The following is a 22,672-nucleotide window of genomic DNA, read 5'->3' as shown; positions in this document are numbered from 1 at the left end:
CAGCAACCCTGCAAAGATGGTGTTCACTTCGGATCCGGCAGGTACGAGAGAATGTGGAGCGCAGGATTATTCTTTATGCCCAACAAAGTAAAACAAGAAATAATGACATGGCAATAGAAAAACATGCGGTTTTCAGAAAAGTATTTATTTGCATTTTTAGGCATACGATAATTTACGGTGGTTTCTCAAAACAATAAACTCAAGCAAAATAACATCACTTCTTCTACTTCTTATTGGCATTACATCCCCACACTGGGACAGAGCCGCCTCGCAGCTTAGTGTTCATTGAGCACTTCCACAGTTATTAACTGCGAGGTTTCTAAGCCAGTTTGCCATTTTTGCATCTGTATATCATGAGGCTAACACGATGATACTTTTATGCCCAGGGAAGTCGAGACAATTTCCAATCCGAAAATTGCCTAGACCGGCACCGGGAATCGAACCCAGCCACCCTCAGCATGGTCTTGTTTTGTAGCCGCGCGTCTTACCGCACGGCTAAGGAGGGCCCACTAAATAATAAAATAACATCACTGTGGCAACTAAATAAAGCGGATTGTCTCTCAATTTACTGGCACCTCCTACATCAGCACTACAAACTATTCCTCTGACTGCCGGGCCACCAACGATACCGCTTTCACTGTTTCAAATATCCTTTCTTTGGGCGAGTATTTGAGTTAAATGTGGGTGTAGATTCCGAATTGCCGCACAATTTCGAGGGTCCTGGAAGTAGATCATTCGCCATAATTTTTGTTGCTGCTGAAGCAGTTCCGCCTTCGGACAATAGCGATTGCCTCGTCGATAGCAATCTGTTGAAAGGGCAAGTTGAAAAAACATCAGTATTTCGGGAATGATCCGCAGAAGAGAAAACTTACCTTACCCGGCGAATGTGTGGAAGAAAAAGCAGAGTCCTCGTCGTCCATGATGATGAGTTCCTCAGGCTTTACTGCCAAACGTCGATGAAATCCCATCTCAAAAAAGCTTGAAATGCAAATTAAAGAATATATCGTGAGAAAACATTGCAATGCTTACAATGTAAGCAAAGCAAGTCAAAATAGTAAGCATTAATAAGATTGTAAGTTGGAAAATGTTGGGAGAGAATAAATAATAAGCAAACTGGCTTTGTCATTTTTCTCCTTCATTTCTATTGAAATTTGGAACATTTGCAAAAAAATAACTACTTACGAAAATAAAAGCGAGAAAATAAACCGGACGCTTGACACAGGTTTGACAAAAATAAACAAAAACATCGATGCTGTCAGTAATGCACGGGGAGAGAAACATGCGTAATAACTGACAGCTTATTTAGTGTCTTTTCCAGGCTATTGACATCCAGAGTGTATGTAATTAAGAGTGGCGACATGTGTCGCATTTGACAGGTCTCCTGCTCGTTTGGAACACGATTTTGTATGGGAATGACAGATGAATTTTGTTCCAATTCTGACAGTGTCGTCACTCTTAATTACATACACTCTGTTGACATCCTATTGTTTAGCCCATCGCCAGATCGTAGCCAGGATGTCCCGGGCTATAATTTTTTTTTCATACTGCGTTTCAATGATGACAGCGGGCTATGTCTATTGATGATGATGACACCACGCTTGTCACCGGCTCGGTCTTTTCAGTTGTATACCTAGGACTCCTACACACCGATTGAGAATTAAGTGCAACACGAGAAAATTGCGAGTGTCGTATCCCGGTATTAGTCCCTGCTTTCGGTAAGCTTTTCCACATTCGCTTGTAAGGTATGTAGCATATTGTCGTCCCTTTACGAAAAGATATTTTTAAGTGAAATTGTTCGAGGTTTAGTAGTTTTTTGCTTTTCTTTCGCCTGTGTTGCGTTCGGGATATTGTTTAAGTGGATATTAGTGCAATTATGCTTAATTTGTGATGTAACATTCTACACTTTAAATTGGAGTAAAGTACCATAATATGACACAATACCTTAGCGGCGCAACAACTAAGCGAGGCAGAGGTGAATGAGCAAAATGCTATAATATCTCGAGAATCACAATATTGATTGCAGTATTTCAAATTAATTCATGAAAAAATGTTACTTACGTCCTTTGAAAAGTTAAGCGAGAATTCATGAAAAAATTTACTTAGGTCCTTTTGAAAAGTTATGTGGGAAATGTAATAAAATGCGTAAAGCCAAAATAGAACTTTTTGGGAACTTGCAAGTGTTCTGATTGTTTAAGTTGACTTTTTGTAAATTTATTGGTCAATATTTAAGAAGTGCAGTTAAAAGAAAAGTGCATACCAGAGACGATGGTATTATATAGAGACACGCGGAGAGAATGAAAGCAATTCTGGCTTCACGGCCAGCAGACAAAAAAATCTGTGCGATCGGCAACATAAAAATTTGTGAGAACTTGAAGTGACTCTCAGTGTGAGCAGTTATTTCGTTTGCTCCAACTACATATTTTCGCTTCTTTAGCACCATTTCCTTATATTGAACAATAAATATAATTAAATACCATAGGGGTAACGGCTCAAACCTTTGGCCCATTATGCTACGATTGGAGCACATTTATCGTTATAAATCTTCATGTATTGCATTTCCAACCAGAATTATTCCACCAGCCGGTTTGCTTACATTTGGTTTTGACGCCAAATAGCAATAAACGACGATGAATGTCCGCAATATCTCATAAAAACCAGCGAAAGTCTCGAGAGAAATGGACAAAACGTCGGCATCCTTGTCCCTATCAGGTGGATAATTTTTTCAGCCCACTTGGGACGAGTGATTGTTGATTTCGAACATACGAGAGATAAAGACGGGGTTGCTGTTTATAGTGCCAGTCATTTTGCTTGGTGTTGAATAAAGGCAGCATGCAAACAAATAGAGAAAATAAAATCATTTTATTGAGCGTGAATTCTAATTGGTTGCATGTAAAATACTACCACACTGATTGTGAGAGTGCGTTTCAGATTCCCCCAATAGCACGCTTACCAAGGACATGCTAACGAAAATACTATTATATGAATCATTTATTTCCCAAATATTTACCATATTTGCAAGTGAAGAAGTTTAGAAAAATGAAAACTGTATTAAAAACTGCAATTGCAAAAAGGCTACATGTTCTAGCCCTCATGTTGTGCCTTCAAACAAATTGCATACGTTAATTATTGGCTGCCGCATAACTTTGAGATTTACTGCTAGTTAAAACCATGGCAGTTGTGTTGCTCTCGCTCTCGCGATACTCTCAAAGAAACTTTTTTCCAAAACGTCAACAATGCTTTAGGTGGGGATGATGCATAACGCACTACTGAAGAAAGCCAATTGTAAAACTTATTCAATGCAATTCCTTGCTTTGTACTGTGCATTAACAGTTATAACTGTGCCAACTACCTGATATTATTACACAATTATTTATAAATATAATTATTGGAAGCTTGTTTTTAACTCTGCCTGCATTGAAGTTTTATGATTGGTACGTGCGTTTGATTCCACTCCTCTATATCGATCAGCTGTTGTGAATCCTCTCAAAACTCTCACGTGTTTCAACTTCCCGAGTTGAAAGAATACTTTTTTGGTATCATTTAACAGATCAAAATACTTTTTGCAAGCAATAATAAATCTAAATCATGATGAAGGTATTTGTCAAGTAATTTGACTTGAAATTATGCGCATGAAATGACGTTTAAAGTTTATTTAATGAAACAAACAAGCCTTTGTATCTTTCCATTATCAATTGAGAAAAGGTTTGAAGGATACGTGCGAAAGATGATAAACCTAAATATTTTTACACTAATTGAATCATTTATTTGCAAAATTATGAAGAAAATGATGCATCGAACCACGAAAGGTTGATGCTTGAATCGTGTTTGGAAGCCGTAAGGTAGGCAATTATTTTTGGTATGTTCTGCGAATGAAAGCGATTATATCGTGATTCGAGAAAAGCATCATGAGGGCCCATTTACAAACCAAATGACGTTTTAGGTTGTGGGAAGGTACTTGTCTGAGCGTTAAGGACTTTATAAATTTCAGAACCCTACCATACATGAAGCATTACTAGAGGCTTGGTGTGGGTTGAGTTTAGCGTTATGTAATTTGCGAATGAAACTTGACCGCTGAGTTGATTAACCTGTTTTTACAAAAAAAAAATAGCAACCTAATCGCAAGCATCGGATATTCTATCTGCAGCTTTCGGTTATTTTCTCCAGTACGGGTTATTGGTGAGAATGTTTTGATTTTAGAGTTTCACCTATACTAACGTGGTGCTACAAATCGAAAGCGCATGCCACCATTTGGCTACGGGTGCCCCCAGTATTGTCCAAAAAAGTTTTGGTTAATTATGTCGCTTTACTAATGGAAATTGTGAAATAAAAATGATAGCTGAAATAGTGTGGTTGTTATCCATTCATCTGATGTTCGAAAGCAGGTATGTTCATTCAGAAAACTCTTTTATTGAGCAAAAGAAAAACTCTAGCACAGCCAGCCTGCATAAGTCAACGAAACATGGCTGCTAAAAAACCGAGTCAAAGTGATTTTTCACGCAAGATAATTGCTTTTAATAGTTTAAGAAGTGTATAAATCTAGAGTTATGATGCAGATATGTGTTTGATACACTTTTCTAAAGAAGCAGTGGTTAATATCTCCCTACAAATCGACGTATTATCGCTGAAATATTGAATTATTTGCGTGATGAGCCAATGTTACATCCAGGGCCAACATTACCGCCGGTTACCCTATATAAATTTGCTATGAGAACTCTGAAAACATCTTCAAATACTGAACTTTTCAAACTTTTTTATAATTTCTATAATGTTGATTACAATACCTATCTTGCATTTAGTACCGATTGGTAATGTTTGTTTACTTTGCTCGTTTGGTACCGCATTTGACGGTTCGTTTGGTACTTTCGGCTTCACTGTTTGCGGGTCTCTATCTATAAACAACGTCTCTGGTGCATACTTAGTTTATTCAAATTTGATTCAGACTATCTTTTGAAAAGGGTCAAACTTGTTTTTACTGATTTTTTCAAATGGATATAATCGAAAAACGAAAAAGTGTTGTATGGGTGACTATCGCAAAATCAGTCAAACTATCTAATAAAACTTTTTGAAAAACTCAAAATTGAACCCTACACTAAAAAAATCGATTTAAAAAATTAAAGTCAATTTGCAAAAAACGCCCTTTTCGATTTGGACAGAAATTTTGTCTCAAGATAGGTGATTATGTTCCCTACCAACCGTCCATACATCGCAAGCTGGCACTTTGAAGGGAAAAAATTTTCTAACAAAAACTTTTTCTTGACGGAATTGATTTTTAAGTGTCTTTAAGGGGTGGATTTAACATATGTATACATTATATACTCATATTAAGTATTCCTGTACAGTCAGGCAGAGTACAATGTTTTGGTCGTAACTGGTCGCAACTAAAGAAGCTAATAATGGAATATAATTTTTTTTTTAAGATATAAACCCCTTCTTAATATTACTCTTAATTTAAAAACAAACTATATTTAGTGACTAAATTAGACAATGTATCATAAAAATAGATTTGCTTGGGGTTCTATAACGATGGCTTTCATTGGTTTAATTTCAGATGAAAATACACTGAAAATACTCCGACAAGAAAAAGTTTTGTTAGAAAAACTTTTTCCTTAAGAGTGCCCAGCTTGCGATGTATGGACGGTTGGTAGGGAACATAATCACCTATCTTGAGACAAAATTTCATTTAAATTAAAAAGGGCGTTTTTTCGCAAATCGACTTTAAAATTTTTAAACTGATTTTTTCAGTGTAGGGCTCAATTTGGATTGTTTCCGATATTTTCACTAGAAAGTTTTGACTGATTTTGCGATGGTCACCCATACAACAATTTTTGTGGATGCTTCGTTTTCTATTACATCCATTTGAAAATATTAGCAAAAAAATTTCAGCTCTTTTCAGAGGATAGTCTAGATTAAATTTGGAAAAACATTTTTGTTTTCATTTCGGATCATCTGGTGATTTTTCATTTCTCATTTTTCATTTCTTACTTCTTACTTTTCACTCCTCACTTCGCACTTCTCACGTCTCACTTTTCACTTCTCACTGCTCACATCGGCCCATAGGGGAAAGAAATGGCAGAAATGACGCTTAACTTTTAAAAAGAACATATGTCACCTTTTATTCATGAATTAATTTGTGTACTGCAATCAAAAGCTATCATATTGGTCTGTTGATCGCAATATTAAAATTCATTCATGAAAATATGTTTCCTAGGTCATTTTGAAAAAATAAACGAGAATTTTCAGTGTATACCTGGGTGGTGCGAATAGAATCGATTTGGTTGTCAAACTGAAGCCAAAATTTTCTATTGTGCCGGAGCCAAACATTGAAGATTGTGGTTATGTTCGTTTCTGATCTAATATTGAGAAGTATTGTTATTATTTGGGGAAAAAAAGAAAATAAACTTTGTTTGAGTTTTGTATTCTTTGTAACAAATATTCTCACATTATATTCCGGGTGGATAATTAGTAGGAATGCAACTAAAAAGCACTCTTTACTAAATTCCACGAGATTCAGCATTTGGTTAAAGCATGAATGTGTGTAAACAATCATAAAGTCATGTAGAATCTAACGCATTTGTGCGCCCTCGAGCAGCGTGGAAAGAGAAATTCGAAAAGCGGGAAATGTTTGACAGCCAAGTAACTGCAAAATAATTTTGTTTATGGGAGTGATTTCAAAATATCCCTCTACTCGCTTGGGCGCAGAAAAGCGCCTCTATATTAGCAGCACCCAGGTGTATACATGAAATCTTAAAATAGGTACTTTTTAACTCATTAATGGGTTTCTATGTTTCTTTGTGAAGTTTTTTTCTTCCGTGTAAGCTGTGTATTTTATGCTGTCAGTGTGCCGGTTTCGAATAAATTGTGTCTTGGGAGAACATAACCTAGAAAAATCGATAGCTTATTTGTTACGAAATAATGATGTCTCATAACTCTTTGAATATTTACTATTTTTTGAGAAGCGCCATCATTATGAAACTCAATAGTGAACAAGAAGAAAACATTCCCCATCGAATGCAACTTGTTGTAGCAAAATCGATTCAGGTTTAGTACTAGAAAATTATTAATGTTTCAATGTGCACACACATACGCACACACACACACACGGACACACACACGGACAGACAGACATTTGCTCAGTTTGTCGAGCTGAATCGAATGGTATATAATACTATGGGTCTACAAGCGCTCTATAAAAAGTACGTTTTGGGAGTGAAATGAAAGTCTTTCTGGTACAACTTTGTTTGTACGAGAAAGGCAAAAAACTGTAAAAGTGTCACATCAACAACGAAACAACAAAATATTTTTGCTGTATAACAGAAAGAGTGGATTTGAATTATTTTTATCTTCTCTTGCGCACGGTGAATTAATTGAAAGTTAATTGCAGAAAAAGCACGTAAAATCTCTTTACCTGCAGGACCGCGGTTTTTCGCAAACTAATCACATTGATCCTGCTATTGATCGTAAGTTTGTGCTCTTAAATATTATTTACAACGAATAATCTCATTTCCTACAATTATCCATCATTTCATTTAGCTTTGTATAACTCGAAATACGCCATCGATATGCTCCAGCTTTGCCAAACCTGGAACATCAAACAAATGTGCAAAGATGGTGCTTCCACTGGAACTCTTGCTGGTAATTGACTTTACGGATTATTTTCGCTATTGGCCAATTACGATGTTGCGATGCCATAGATTTTGCATAAATTTTCAACGAAAATAAATAGTTTCCCTTGTTTTCATTTTCAGATTACTGACGTGCAAAGTGGAGCAACTCGATTTCATCGGATTAGGAGATTCGAAGATTTCTGGGAAATCAAATCCAACAGGCCATGGTAGACGGATTCAAAATTATGTTTAAATGACGCTAAACCGGATACGATAAGCGCACTAAATCGCAGTGGACGGAGAAACTCCGTTGCATAAAATGCCTAGCCAACGTGATTGTATTGTCATTGCTGGGTGCGGCTGGGCTATCTCACCGGCAGGTAAGTCATAATTTTAAACAAAACACGGTAGCACGAAAAGTTCCTAGTACAAGCAGCGCCGAACTCCGAATTAGAAAGAAATTTGGCGCTTCTTTTCTGGTGGAAATCGGCGCAAGACATGGTTCTTATGTGATATTTCTTTTTCCTACAGATAAATGGCAACTATATTCGCAGTTTCTACATGCCACGAAACGCATCCTGACGAGTGAAGATGATCAAGCTTTAAGCGAGTTTTAAGAGCTCCTAAATTAAGAAAGAAGTAGATTGAAATTATGAAATAAAAAGGATAAATTAGGTAAACATTTGCAATGGTTGAATTAATGTAATGAAAAAGACTGGTTGGTGAGGGGTGGGAGGTTCTTTGAAGCAAAAATGAAATCCACTTTCTAAATGAAAATATTCCACTTTGTTTTCAACAGTGTGATCATTTATGGATCTGACAGTTGTACAGTTTTGTTTTGAAAGTTCGAACTTTTAATGTGGCATGTGGCATGTCACTTTGAACCATCGTTGGCGTGAAAGTTGTTGTACTTTCATTTTAAACATACGCAACTCTCTACGAAAAAGAACCAACGCAACTTTTTATTTTAACCAATGGTTTTTAAAATTTCATTAATGGTTTTTCTTTCTGTGTAACTAATCGATTAATCGGGATTTTACGACATCTCTAGGCAGGATGCAGGTGGCGAAGACATGAATGAAGGTTGCATGCATGTGAACCACAAGCAGGGTGTGGTACGGTTGCGAAATCATTCAATGCTCCGAGCGGAATAGTGGTGTACTTAGCTATCTGTACTTCATCCATGGCCCATATAACGAAATCGGATAGCTCCGTAGACGGGCTGTTGGTAATTCGGATTCATCTCCGGATTTTGTTCGTTCCGTGACTGGATGATTTTTATTGCTGCTTTGGTTAACTACCTAAAGGATCTTCTTTGTTTCTGCTGGAAATTATTACTAATTCGACATGAGTGGAACTGCTCCCCTGTACTGCTGACCGAGTTTCTCCGTTGTCGTTTGTATCCGATATTTATCTGTCCTGCGGGGTATAGTATAGGGCTGGCAAGCACTGTAGTGTTTCCCATCTTGCATTGGAACATACGACCATGCAACCCTTCCTATAGAGGATAAATAAGCATCAGACATGAATACGGATTAGCCCATTGTTCACCTACTTACCTCGATTGGAAAACGTCCGAATTTTAATGCGATGTGTTAAAATACATTAAACCTGAATTCATATAGTATAAATCTGTATAAATTAAATACAAACGTAATAATATGTAGATAGAAACTTTTTCGGACCGAGGATTTTGTTTTCTTATTTGATTTCCCGCATAATAAAAAACAGCTTCCCATACTGTTGTAACAATATATAACATTTGTATCAAATAATAACCATTTATGCTATTTTTCATTTAAAGTTATTTAACTTCGATTGCTCATTGTATAAATATAAACCAATATTCCCACTAAGAGTTAGAATATGGCCTAAAGTTTATGCATGTTTCTGTATTGTTCACTTGGAAACATTTTCAGTTAATGAATGATAACAAAATATAATCGAACAGTCACTGGAATGATGATGTTATGGTATATTGTCCAATCACTGTTGAATATAATTGTGGTGTGACTTTCAAATCGATATCACGCACACAATCATACCATATAGGTATATCTATGTACTGTATCACAATTGATGGAAAATAAGTGTTATGTTATCCCAACATTGATGTGCGTGCAAACTGCTTCCATCGAGATTTGTTGTTTTCAGTTGTCGAAATTAAAAGTTTCATAGTGAAACAAGCTGAAAAAATTGTTTTTAATCAATGTATGTTACATTGTTTTATATTCATATGAGGTGGCATTTCAAACATTAAATAGTGTGAGGTAAGTGGAACATGTAACAATGATATGAGGTCAAAGCTTTGCATACACTCTATTGCAGCGTGGCGAAAAAAATGTATGGAAAAATCTCGAATTTTGTATAGTTACGATACTTAACAACCCGTACATTCTATTGCGAAAACTTCATTTACATTTGAGTAAATGGTTCATAACAATTCATTCTAATGTATTTCTATGGTTTTATTTACAATATAATTTATCGCCAACTTAATGTTATAAATAGTAGTGTTACAATAAATTTGTATTGTTATTCTACTGTATTTTTATTCGGGCTGTCAGTAATCTTGCTCTGCGAGCAGGGTTATTTGGAAATTATTGAACTGTCATTTAACCCTGCTCGCAGAGCAAGATTACTTTTGAAAGATATCAAATCATTTTGCATCGATGCCAAGATCGATGTCGTATTGGAATTGCTGGATAGTACCAGCCGTTCTTATGGTCAGGTGATTTTCTAATTCTCGAACTGTCACTTTTAAGTTTAATTTTTCAAATGAGACAGACCCTTAGGGCTGTCTCATTTGGAGAATTAAACTTAAAAGTGACAAAAAATTAGCAAATAACCCAATCAAAAGAATGGCTGGTGCTACCCAGCAATTCCAATACGACATAGATGCAAAATGATTCGATATCTGTCAAAATTAATGTTGCTCTGCGAGCAGGGTTATTCGATAATTATGGAAATGTCACTATTAAGTTTAATTTCAACTAAGACTGTGAACCATTCCACCGATTCGTTTAACTTTTAAGTTAACATTTGACACTTCGATGGTTATTTTCCCATCGTGGTTAAAATTTTACTCCGGAGCCGACCCATTTGAGTTTTGACAGATTGATAGTTATTCGGAAGGAAATGGATTTGGCGCCAATTTTCTCGCGAACAAAGTTTAACTATTGAACTGTCAAATCTAACCATGCTTCGGAGCAGGGTTATTTTTAACCACGGCGAACTATCAAATTTTAACTAAAAGTTAAACGAATCAGTGGAATATGGTTCACATCCTGAATAAAGTCCCAAATGAATTCAATTATTTCTGAGTGTTCACTTATTCACCAAAATGGGTAAAATTTACCCTTTAATGAGTTTACGAGGTTTTCCAAATGAGCGTGCATGGCTTGAGAAAGACAAATGAAGGGAATGAAAGAAGAGATTTGAATTTTTGATTTTCTTTGTCATTTACATATTTCAAGATGGACTTCTACTGCAGAACTACAACAGTGACGACGAGTTGGACGATCAGCAGAATTTTCCTCAGAAATTGGTAAGAATTAAAATCCTTAACGTTCTTTAGTGTTATTAAATAACCAGGTTCATTTTCCTTCGATCGGTTTCCTGGTAGAAGTTCTAATTTTCCCGAAACAAGTCCACTTGTTTTTCTCCTTTCCATTGAAGCGGAAGGGGTTGGGCTTGTGTATATTTATCCGTAAATGGAAGAAAAGTAAACGACTGTGATGTCATCCAAATCAATAGTTTAGCGGGGCAAAATTGCACGGGATTTTAAATGTTATCCATCGAGCTTTTGTATATTAATATGAATGAATCGCCTGCTTTGAGCGTGCTTACAGCGGCACACTGGGAGTTAACTTTCTGAAATCTGTATGGCGAAAGACATCTAAGGTTCTGATTTCTCAAAATTAAGCTAACCAAATCGAAAAATATTTGGTAGGCGTAGTAGCGGACACCATCCGTCATAACCGGTACCAAATAGTTTTTGATGAAAAGTTCCTAATTTAGAGAAAACCCGCGATAGATGTCTTTCGCCATACAAATTTCTGGCGGTTAACTCATGCTGGCTATTTGCCCATTTGCTAGCGCATAGATGGGGAAGCGGATCAGCCACTGCCAATAATTCATTGGGGAATAACGATTTGACCGGATTCTTCTTCTTCTTATTGGCATTACATCCCCACACTGGGACCGCCGCCTCGCAGCTTAGTGTTTATTAAGCACTTCCACAGTTATTAACTGCGAGGTTTCTAAGCCAAGTTACCATTTTTGCATTCGTATATCATGAGGCTAACACGATGATACTTTTATGCCCAGGGAAGTCGAGACAATTTCCAATCCGAAAACTGCCTAGACCGGCACCGGGAATCGAACCCAGCCACCCTCAGCATGGTCTTGCTGTGTAGCCGCGCGTCTTGCCGCACGGCTAAGGAGGGCCCGGATTAGTTCTTCTATTAATCAAGAGCTGCCAGTACTCGCATATCAGTCCTATTTGATTTGTCGTCACTGCTGAGTTAACTACGTGAATAGCCGAATTTCATTTCATTTAATTTTAAATACCTACATGTTCTAGCAAAAGATATTTCAGTTATCAGATAAAGATTGTCGCTGTCCGGAACATCTTTTGCTGGCGAGGATAGGGGATCTAAATGTCAATGAAGGAAAAATACATACGATTTGACAGGTACTACTAAGGACACATCTGTGGTTCTTGTACCATGGTACAAACGAACAAGAAAGTTATCCCAAGACTAACTTTAATAAAGACAATAATTGGTATAGTTCAAACAAATTTCATTTGGTAATTGTTGGCTGCCGTGTAATTTTGAGACTTTTTCCAAAACGTTAACAATGCTTCAGGAGGGGATGATGCATAACGCCGATAATAAAAATTATTCTAGTATTAACAGACTCTGCCCTAATTTCGCGCATCGTTTAAATTGAATCCTGGATATCATGGACATCATATTATTTAATGAAATAGTCAAATATAATATGTTTGAACATTTCACCAAATAATACGATGTCCACTATAGCCAGGTTCTAATTTTGATGAAAACCACGGTATTAGGCGATGCGCGGAATTAGGCAGGTCACGGTACTTGCTGGGTGATTTGCATAAATTCACTTGCCCTGTCAACCGTATCAGGTATCAGTTTATCCGGAAATCCGTTTTCGTGCATAAGCTGCCATAGCCATAGCAGGTCCCGATCGATTGTATCATATGTGGCTTTATAGTCGATTAATAGATGATATGTGGGCACGTTGTATTCGCGGCATTTCTGCAATACCTGACGTACGGCAAACACCTGGTCTGTGATAGAGCGTTTACCCATAAATCCCGCCTGGTACTGCTCCACGAACTCTTGCAATGTGTGTTAGTCGGCGGCATGAAATTTGGGAGAGTAGGGTAAAATGCCCAATAGTGGACCCCTAGTAGGGAAATTTTGCTCTTCCTGGCATAAAGAGTGGAAATTTTCAAAATATTAATTCTGCGTGATATCTAATATAAAGCTCTGCATCTCCTCTTCACGATACATACATGAAACACGCAAATAATCGACGTTATTCGTTGAAATTAACATTTTAAAGTCTGACTGAATTCGCCCTATAGTAGACCCCCTGGGGGTCCATAATAGAAATTGCTTTCCTATAGTCGACACTTCATTTGATTTTTATGTTCCGTTTCGAGACGTTCTTCTTTCCTATTATGGACCCCCAAAATATTCCTATAATGGACACACTCGTGTTTATTTTTTATAGAATTGTAAAAAATACTCTATTTTTACTTTACATAGCATTTCCAATGCATGTAATCAAATCATAGAACTGTAAGGTCGGTTCTCCCGATTGAATTTCATAGCAAAATGTTTACATTGTGCTGTAATAATGCAAAAATGGCTGGAGGGTCCACTATTGGTTGGGGGTCCACTATTGGGCACTTTACCCTACCTTGTAGGCGGCGCACATAGGGGTATTTCGTCATTCTAGCCGGAATAAAGTTAAATTTTCAAAATTGTCCTAGAGCAGTCTAAATATGTTTAAAACTTCTCTGAATAGTAGACGAGCCACTCCTAGTACGAGGCTTTCTATTTACATTTAAAGTTTTACCACTACACTTCTAGAAAGTTAGAGGTTTTTCATTGAGGAAATTACCGGTTTTCTCTGTTGAATTTGATTACGTTCGGTATGTTTTATTGTGGTCAAATATTTGTCACAGTAATCCACAGATCAGTACATTCCATGAAAAAGTTGGCAAAATAGTATCATGTAAACGTGTTTTTGACAAGAATAAATGAATCTGAACAGAAATACAAAAAACTAATTCGAAGTCCATTTTCGAGCTAAAACTAGTTAATGCTCCTCATATTTTCAATAAGCATAAAACACCTTTTCGATGATACTCGGTAATATTTCAGTATAGAGAGGACGCATTAATGTCTATATATTAGGATCCCGAAGAAAAATCTTGCGCAAATTTGCGCCATTTTGAAAGCGGATGTTTTTGGTTTGGTACTGTATTTAAGGCATTAGTGACCTATATCATACATTCAACATCCCTATGAAAAGAGGAAGAGTCATAGAGCAATTTCCATGACACCATCTTTTAGCTTTATGTTTCCTCTTGCAAACACACATAGTTGAACCGATTTCGGTAGAAGCGATGACGAGAACGAATTAATTGAAATTATCAATGTTTTTCAGGGTTTTAAAGGGTAAAGCACATGGGTCAAAAAGTGAAAAAAAGAAAACTGATATTTCAGCTAAACTATCATCACAGTATCATCATAAAATAAGGTGAAATATAGAAGTTTGAGAGATAACATAATTTATTCCGGCTAGATTGCAAAAATACCCCTAGGTGCGGCGTTCAGCAATGTGATTGCGCGGTAGTTGCTACAATCCAGCTTATCGCCCTTTTCGCCCTACCATTCCGCGAGAGGCTGCAAAATTTATGCATTGTTGGCCGTTGTCGTTCGATACGGTATGCAGACTATCCGGTCCGATGACTGGTCTATACATTTCCTCTCTTCCTATCAGAGCGACAGAGTTCATGTCACCGATGACGATTTTCTGGAGGAACTACTTGAAGGGATTGAGGGATTTCTGGAAGACCTCCTCCTTGGAATAACTTTCAAAATAAAAACAGAATTTTCTTTCACGAAAACTCATGAAAGTTTCGGGTTCTAGCGAGTGCCATTGCGCATCGATCCTCATTATAGACGAATCCAAGTAAAAATAAGAAGAAGACACACGACGGTGTTAACTTTGACAGATCCTACAGCACAGCATAGGATCATTTTAAAATGCTTATAATAAATTCTAGACAAATTGTAATTAAAATCTGATCAATGTAGGGTTTTCATCAGACACAAATAGGCATCGTGGCGGTACCCTTGGTTGGACCGCGAAGGGGGCTCCTCAAGCTCCTTTCCATCCGGTGTTGAACTTAATCTAGAATTAAAAACACACCTAAATAAAGATTAAAAAAAATAATGTAGGTTCGGAAAAGTTCTGAATTACATATTCGAAGCTTATCTCAATTTTTGGAATATTTTCCAAAATGTATCTATCATACAGTTCAGAACTTTTTCCGTATCATGCTTCAATCAGATTTTAATTACATTTTGTCTAGAATTTATTACAAGCATTTTAAAACGATCTTCCTATGCTGTGCTGTAGGAATTTTTTTTTTTTTAACTTAAATTCAATTTATTTACATTTCTTTAGTGTGTGACAATTTTTTTACAGTTTAAGTGTTTGGCCTTTTGGCCCTTCAGCTTTATGAATGATTTGGTTATAATTATTTGAAAAGGAATTTTTTTTTTATAGTTTGTCTAATTTATCATGTTTGCCTTTAGGAGGCATTAGTTACTTGAAAATTTAATAACCTAACTACTATGTACACTAATATTTACAATAAAAATTTGATAACCTAGATTGGAACTAGCGCCCTAATTGGAGCTTGATCCGAATGCAAGCAACGGACCCTAAACTTTTCTTTACACTCACCAAAGCGCTCATGTAAGGTTTTTAACCCGGCCAGACGGTGGACCTCGGATGTTCTTGTCCTGTGAGGGGTGTTGAGGATCATCCTAAGGAATTTGTTTTGGACCCGTTGAAGTTTGAGGTGGTGGGTTTTAGCGCAGCTCTCCCAGACCGGCATGCCGTATTCGATCACAGGGAGGATGATTTGCTTGTAGACAGCAAGCTTATTTTTCAGAGACAATGACGACCGGCGGTTGATCAAAGGGTACAGTAGTTTCAACAAGACGTTACACTTTGTCACCGTTTTGTCAACCTGTTGCCTGAAAATAAGCTTGCTGTCGAGGGTCAAGCCAAGGTAGTCGGCCTCATTGGCCCATTCCACAGTCGTGCCATTGAGGATGATTTTACAGTCCCCAGGCGGAACATGTTTAGGGCATTTAGAGCGAAGGAAGATGATGGTCTGGGTCTTCGCCGCGTTGATACAGATCTTCCAGCTGGTGAGGTACTCTGTCAGGGCATCCAGGCCTCGTTGGAGTTTTGCCACTAGCGCTCTGATCACTCTACCGTTGTAGACGATGGAGGTGTCATCTGCGAACAGAGACAGAATGCCGCCTTCTGGAGGTTCTGGCATGTCGGAGGTGCACAGATTGAATAGCAGGGGCCCGAGGATACTGCCCTGGGGGAAGGCCTGCGACGATGTTGTGCGCATTGGAACTCGCTCCGCTGATTGAGACCCGGAATGTCCTTGCCGACAGGTAATTGTTGATGATTTTCACCAGGTAGCTGGGAAGATTGTAGCGTTGTAGTTTGTACACCAGGCCATCATGCCATACATTGTCAAATGCCTTCTCGACATCGAGTAAGGCCATGGCGGATGTTTTCGAGACAAACTTGTTCCGTCTGAGGACGTTGGTAACTCGGGTCAGTTGGTGTACAGTTGACCGACCGCGTCGGAAACCAAACTGTTCCTCGAGCAAGATGTTGAGATTTTCGGCAGACTCAAGTAACCGATGATGAATAGCTTTTTTCGAATAGCTTGATAACCCCTGAGAGAAGGCTGATGGGTCGATAACTTTTGGGGGAGGAAGGATCCTTCCCAGGCTTCCGGATGGGGATGACTTTCGCTGACTTCCAGGACGATGGGAAGTAGCTGAGCCGGAGACACTGATTAAAGATCAGCGAGAGGTGCTCAAAGAACGGAGTACTCATGTGTTTGAGCTCGAGATTCAGGATGCTGTCGAAGCCTGGGGCCTTCATGTTCTTCGACGATTTGATATAGGCCGTCAATTCGTCAGCTGAGATCTCCAACTCCTCCGAGAAGTCGTTGGGAATCAAATGGATGTTGTTAGCATGCTCGTTGACGGCTGCTTCGTGTGGACTGACGATGTTCTGCCCAAGATTGTGTGAGCTGACGAAGTGACGACCTATTTCAGCGACCTTCTCTCCAGGAGTTATCAAGCGATCCTTAGAGCCATTATTGTCTAGTGGGATCAAAGGTGGAATGGGCCGAGGCTTGGATTTTAGAATTTTGGTCATTTTCCAGAACGGCTTAGCATAATCTGGGAGAGTGCGGATCTTATTCGAGAAGTCGTTATTTTTGAGGTCCACCATCCTGGCTTTCATAATTTTTGTGATTCGATTGCAGCGTGCCTTAAGTTCAGGCAGTCCAGTACGCTGGAACTGCCTGCGAGCGACATTCCGCAATCGAATCAAATCTTTGGTGAGTGTATCGATGTTTAAGGAGTTGCTTACCTGCCGAGCCGTCGGTACGTGTTGTTCTCGGGCCGCCGTGATCGCCTCCTCGATAGCGCACAGCTGGCGGTCGATACTTTCCGGCGTCTCCGGACGCACCTCAGAAGTCGACGGTGTTATCGACGCACTGCTGGAAACGCTGCCAGTTCACTCGGTGGTAGTTCCGCCGTAACTGCTGGTGCCGATTGACCGAGGAGCCCAGTTCCGCCACCACCGGATAGTGATCCGAACTGAGCTCCTGGTATACAACCGGCTGCGAGACGTGGTCACTCAGGTTTGTTACGTAGAGGTCGAGCGTTGCGTGGGCACCGGACCGACTCCAGCCGAGTGGGGAATCCGGGCTCAGGATCGTGTAGTGGCCTTCCTCCATGTCGTTGCTCCAGATGGTGCCGTTTCGATTGCCGCGACTGTTGCCCCAGGCTTGATGTTTGGCATTCAAGTCGCCGGCAATGATATACTGGTCTTGCCTCCGCGTCAGCTTGACGATGTCCTCCGAAGGGCAGCCGATGATCCATCGCCGGCTTTGGCTTGCGTTGGACAGTACGCCGCGATGAGCGCGATTGTGCCGACCGAAGTGGTGATTTCGACACCGATGGCCTCGATGACACTGAGCTGGAAGCTTGGAAGCAGACGACAGTTGATGTTGTAGCGAAGAGCGATGGCCACACCACCTCCCTGGTCGGCCGGTCGAGTCGCACGATGCGGAAGTCCGGGATGTTGATGTTCACCTCCGGTTTTAGGTGCGTTTCGGTGATGAACGCCACGTCTATTTCCTTCTCCTCAAGGAAATCCTTCAGCTCGATTGTTTTGCTCTTTAGCGAGCAAGCAGTTCCAGTTGACCAGGCCCACCCTAGCAGCCATTTTCAATGATGAACATGCCAAGTGTGAAGACCTGGTCGAATCGGGTTTGCAGCCGCGCAGTCGAGTGGCGAGCTGCGCGAAGATCGGCATCAGTTGCTCCGGAGTGTACAGCGGGCAGATTCTTCCGGTGGGACGGCTTCGTTCTCCGACTGCCGACGGAACCCAGGAGGAGGAAGCGGGGCCATTCGCTGGTGGATGGTGCCGACGATGCTGGAGCTTGGACCGATGCAGCTGCCGCTGCCAGTCGCTTGTGCGGCTGTAGCGGTGGGAGTATTGGAATCACACGACGGGGAGCCGGGATGGCTGGAAAGTTCACCTCGTTGATTACAGGAACACGGTTCTTCTTCGGAATGGTCCTGGTGGAAGCCTTCTTCCGGATTTCCAGGAACTCGGCTCGCTTTGGGCAGCCCTTTGTAGGATCTGTCAAAGTTAACACCGTCGTGTGTCTTCTTCTTATTTTTACTTGGATTCGTCTATAGCATGATATTTTACTGTAATTTCTTCTTCGCGGAGTTGAACTGGGGCACTAAATGCAAAAAACTGAATAATTCCCTTGTTATTTATTTTACGTCGGAATTGTTCTGCGAAAGAAAAACAGATTTTCGGCATTTTTTATCAATACCAAAGTGACGTTTCACAAAATAACATGGAAATTTAGCAACCCATTATGGTGCGCTAAATTTGGAAACTCGCGGCAAATTTTGAGTTGCGTTCTTATTTTACATTCCCGTTTAGATACCTCCGGTGTAAAAGTGAGTCTCTATAAAGGGCCCGGAAATAGCGATAGGGACCCAGATGGGGACTCCCGTGGAGGTGCTCTTACGAGTATAATATAAAACCCCGATTAAACCACATACAGTGACCGGCATAATAAAAAGCCCACTCGCCGTTTTTCATACAAAATGGTCAACTTTGGAGCTCTAGATCTTGATTGCGTGTGAACCAATTTTGCTGAAAATTTGACCAGAGCTCAGATATAACTTGAATTTTACCACACCTAAGTTTCGACCATATTGATTCATAGGGTAAAAAATTATTGCGGTAATACCAAAATGAATTTTTTGGCAAAAAATTATTTTTTAAATATCTTGAATTCTATAGATTGTAAACTGATGACTTATTCATCAAAAAGGCGTATTTTGACAATACAAAAAAGTTTGCGGAATATACTTGTACACTAAAAGTTGTAGTTTTCAAGATATTATAAAATCAATTTTTTGCCAAAAAAAAATCGTTTTGGTATTACAGTTTGCCTTGAAACATGGATTATCGATGCACTTCGATAATCACACTTTTGTATTTGGGCTTATTCTACGAGTCGAGTGACGTGAGGTGAGTCGATTTTAACAATTCTCACGTGAGGTGACCATGTTATTCAAATGGGGCTATACGACTCTTCTCACGTCATTCGAGCAATCTCACGTCACTCCACTCGTAGAATAAGCCCAATTGTGTGTGCACAGTTGCCGAATTCTTTTTCTTGAATACCTCTAAAAAATATTATTTTGTGAAGGAAATATTTATGAAAACTGCACAACTGGCAACCTTGGCTATCATTTAGAAGGAGAAAATGCAAGAAGTTGCAAAATGCGAAAGTGTCAGAAGAAAATGTTCAAAACAAAAGCACATGGTTCTCACTAGCAACCCTATAACCAGAGACCGGCTGTAGAAAAACTGTAGAAATGGCAACGTATGAAAATGCATGAAATCGTGAAAATAACACTGTCAGCACTTGAACTTTTGCTTGCTTATGGAAGCAAAAGTAAACAAATCGAATTGAAACCGCTTTTGACGGTTCAATTGGAAACAAGATGGCGTCTTCGCCGATCTCTTATTCTAGTATTTCTAGTTCTCACTATAGATAGTGGAATATATAGATGAGCGAAGATAAATCCTCTGTCTCCAAACGAACTGTCAAACGTGTCTCCAAACGAGCATGACGTCACGATTTCAATGGAAACGTTAAGGGCTGTGACGTCATATGCGCGTGTGCACGAGCAACAAAATCGACTCAGCCATGCTTTCGCTCATTTATAGATTCTACTATCTATAGTTCTCACACCGTCTACTTTCGTCTGACATTTATCGATGTCAAAATCCATTGTAATCGACTCCGTCACACTTTTGATCACAGTTTGGAACCGTCACACTTTCAAACTGTGTTGTTCGTTTTAGTGTGAACAGCGCAATATTAGCGCGATAATTTTTAACCCTATGAATCAATATGGTCGAAACTTAAGCCCCAAACGCAATACAACGGAACGGCGACGGAAACGGAAAATTTGACAGTTAGCCCATATATTTTCTGTCAAATTTTCCGTTTCCGTCGCCGTTCCGTTGTATTACGTTTGGGGCTTTAGGTGTGGTAAAATTCAAGTTATATCTGAGCTCTGGTCAAACTTTCAGCGAAATTGGTTCACACGCAATCGAGATCTAGATCTCCAAAGTTGACCATTTTGTATGAAAAACGGCAAATGGGCTTTTTATTATGCAGGTCACTGTAGCGGTATTGATGCCTTTCTCGTGCAAAAAATACTAAAAATATAATTGAGTACTTTTTAGCGTGTTTTGGACATAAAATATAGTATTTTGTCCAAAACTACTGATCCCATAGTTTGATCTTCAATAGCAAACAATGGAACAGGATTCCCCGTCGAATGAAACCTGTTGCAAGTAATTCGGACAATGCAAAGTTGCAAAAAGTGTGTCTATAAAATTTGTACACATACACACACATACTCACACACACACACATACATACGCACATACAGACATCACCTCAGTGCATCGAGCTGAGTCGATTGGTATATAACACTAGGGGTCTCCGGGCCTCCTATCAAAAGTTCGTTTTTGGAGTGATAATATAGCTTTTCGATAAAACTTTGTTGTACAAGAAAGGCAAAAATGTCAATACCCTTCGCGCCAAACACGCCAAATCCAATTTTCTAGAGATAAAATGTATACGCAAATAACAGATTTTCAAGAATTTCGGTAAACAGTAAGCTATCAATTGGTTTTTATCTAATGTTGGATTTTTTTGCCTTTCTCGAATACTAAGTACATATACGTAAAGGCTATATGATCACTCAACAAACAAACTTTTGATAGAAGACTCGGAGATCCATAGTGTTATATACCAATCGACTCAGCTCAACGAATTGAGGTGATGTCTGTTTGTGTTTTTTTTTCTTCCTAAACAATGGAGGGGGAATCTGATCAACAGACATCCTGGGTTGACCAGGAAGTGCGGGGTTAGGGATCACCGAGGGAGGCAGGACTACATTCCCGACCCGCTAAACCGTTTCCATTGCCGCCAAGCCCATAGTCCCTTCGGTACAACCAGAAAGTAATGCTTCAAAGGGGGGCCAGTGCACAACGCACCCTCGAGGTTAGCTGCGTATCCTTGCAGCACCGAACATCGTAACTCGCTTTTTTAGAAGAACACCATGGTATCGTGCCAGCGCGTTGCCGGCTTTCCAGGTGGCCTTACCACGCCCTATGTCCTCGGAAGGTGGGCAGGGTCGACTTCGCGCCTGCTTCCCTCTGCACGACTGGTATCAAGAATGATGATGCCGCGTGCACCCCAAATTGACCTTTCTGCGATAGGGCCTATTCGCCAGCACACAGAGGGACTTGCCGACGCGGTGCTTACGCCTGTCCCAGCCTTGACGAGGACCCCTTTCCGTCCTCGGGCTCGGAACCCGCCCGGTTGACCAACGCCGCGAAAGCGCCGATACCATGTTGTTCTTCGCGCAGCCACTTGTTCTGTAAAAGGATCGAGTTCGACCACAGAGCATGACCACCGGTATGACCCATGAAGCCGACTCCGATCCCTTGGACCACCTCTTATTTGCGCCTGAACTAGCCATCCTTGAGTCCACGCGCCACCTTCTATATAGCTCCGAGACGATTTGGGCGATAGCCAATAAAACGGCGTTCCAGCCAACTTCATCTTTACACATCCTCCGAACTAGGTTGTCCGGGGTAGTGTCCAGACCACATGTGGCAAGCATGTGGTCACGCATTGCGCGAAAACGTGGGCACACGAACAACACGTGTTCCGCCGTTTCCTCTAAACCTGCGCACACCAAACACTCGGACGAGGCCGACCAAGCCAGCTGCGTTACCTGAATTTTGATTTTGCAGCACGTTTAAACACCGGGCACATCGAACCCCCCACGGGGTGCTTGCTGTTCACAGCTTTGCTGGAACAAATCAAACAATTGGGAGGGTTCGTGCAGCATTGTGCCTTATGTCCCTCTAATCCGCAGCGTCGGCAGAGATCGCTTCTGTCAGGGCCTTTGGAGTCCCATTGCTTGTGCCCCGGTTCCAGGCACTTGAAGCAACCTTCAGGTTGCTCGTATATGCGCACTGGGCATACCGACCATCCCAATTTGACGCTCCCTAACGGCTACCTTGGAGGCATCCGCTGCAGATAGCCGAACCAATGCTAC

The 22,672-nt window shown here is 40.0% G+C and overlaps 1 protein-coding gene and 2 long non-coding RNA genes across 5 annotated transcripts in view; 2 read left to right on the top strand and 1 right to left on the bottom strand.

Annotated features, from left to right (window-relative positions):
• The window catches only part of LOC134224243 (arginine/serine-rich coiled-coil protein 2), a 125,848-nt gene that overhangs the window by 42,622 nt on the left and 60,554 nt on the right, over nucleotides 1–22,672 (top strand). The window lies entirely within an intron of this gene.
• LOC134220243 (uncharacterized) lies at nucleotides 448–1,227 on the bottom strand. Its single transcript, XR_009981815.1, has 3 exons — nucleotides 1,183–1,227; nucleotides 873–978; nucleotides 448–806 (listed from the first exon to the last, which is right to left on the bottom strand). It is a non-coding gene; the product is annotated as an uncharacterized LOC134220243 (long non-coding RNA).
• LOC134222087 (uncharacterized) lies at nucleotides 7,430–7,889 on the top strand. Its single transcript, XR_009982399.1, has 3 exons — nucleotides 7,430–7,457; nucleotides 7,531–7,632; nucleotides 7,746–7,889. It is a non-coding gene; the product is annotated as an uncharacterized LOC134222087 (long non-coding RNA).

The sequence above is a fragment of the Armigeres subalbatus genome, chromosome 3, assembly GCF_024139115.2.
Source record: "Armigeres subalbatus isolate Guangzhou_Male chromosome 3, GZ_Asu_2, whole genome shotgun sequence".
Classification (NCBI taxonomy): domain Eukaryota; kingdom Metazoa; phylum Arthropoda; class Insecta; order Diptera; family Culicidae; genus Armigeres; species Armigeres subalbatus.
This window is presented reverse-complemented; position numbering and strand designations above follow the sequence as displayed.